We start from the raw sequence: 699 nt of genomic DNA on the forward strand, positions 1-699 counted from the left end.
CGATGTTTCGACAGGAAAGCGGAACTCTCATTGGGACGTTGCTTAGGTGGCTACGGTTACTGCAATGTTCCTACGCCAAGTGCCCGGGCACGAGGTGATGCCGACCGCGTAATGTCACTCACCTCGTATGTGTGTGTTCGCGCGGTAAGCAACAACCGTTGTTACTGTCGGCTGATTGAGGAACACGCTCTGTCCGCCGGCAAACGGTTCGGCCTTTAGCGTAAGAAGTGATCGATTGGCTCGGATTCGTCTCTGGGCCTGTATTCTGTAACTCAGGTTATGCAGTTGTTATGAGCACATAACGATTGCATAACGAGTTACAGAATTCCGCTCTGGTGGGTCGCTCAAAAAGGAGTTGTATAACTCTGGTCAGGGCGCTCATTTCTCTGCGTTTATCTATCAGCATCGAAATGATTCTCACGTTTAATATGATTTGGTCAGAGCCTAGCTCTAGGTCTGTAAAAGGACTAGCTCGTCGACGAGGGGTTGGAATCCATTTCTTGAATTGTCTAGTGGTGCGTTCCGTATCGCGCATGATGTGCATGATGCATCCATTGTCCTTGTTTAACGTTTGGTGAGCAACAAGGATAAACGACGCATTATGCGCATCATGCGAGAAACGGAACGCACCCTTAGATTGTTAGACAATCGGCAATGGTACCAATTTTTCTCTTATTAGAGGCGCTTGTCACGTCTACC

The sequence above is a fragment of the Trachymyrmex cornetzi genome, unplaced genomic scaffold (assembly GCF_001594075.2).
Source record: "Trachymyrmex cornetzi isolate Tcor2-1 unplaced genomic scaffold, Tcor1.1 scaffold35, whole genome shotgun sequence".
Taxonomy (NCBI): Eukaryota; Metazoa; Arthropoda; class Insecta; order Hymenoptera; family Formicidae; genus Trachymyrmex; species Trachymyrmex cornetzi.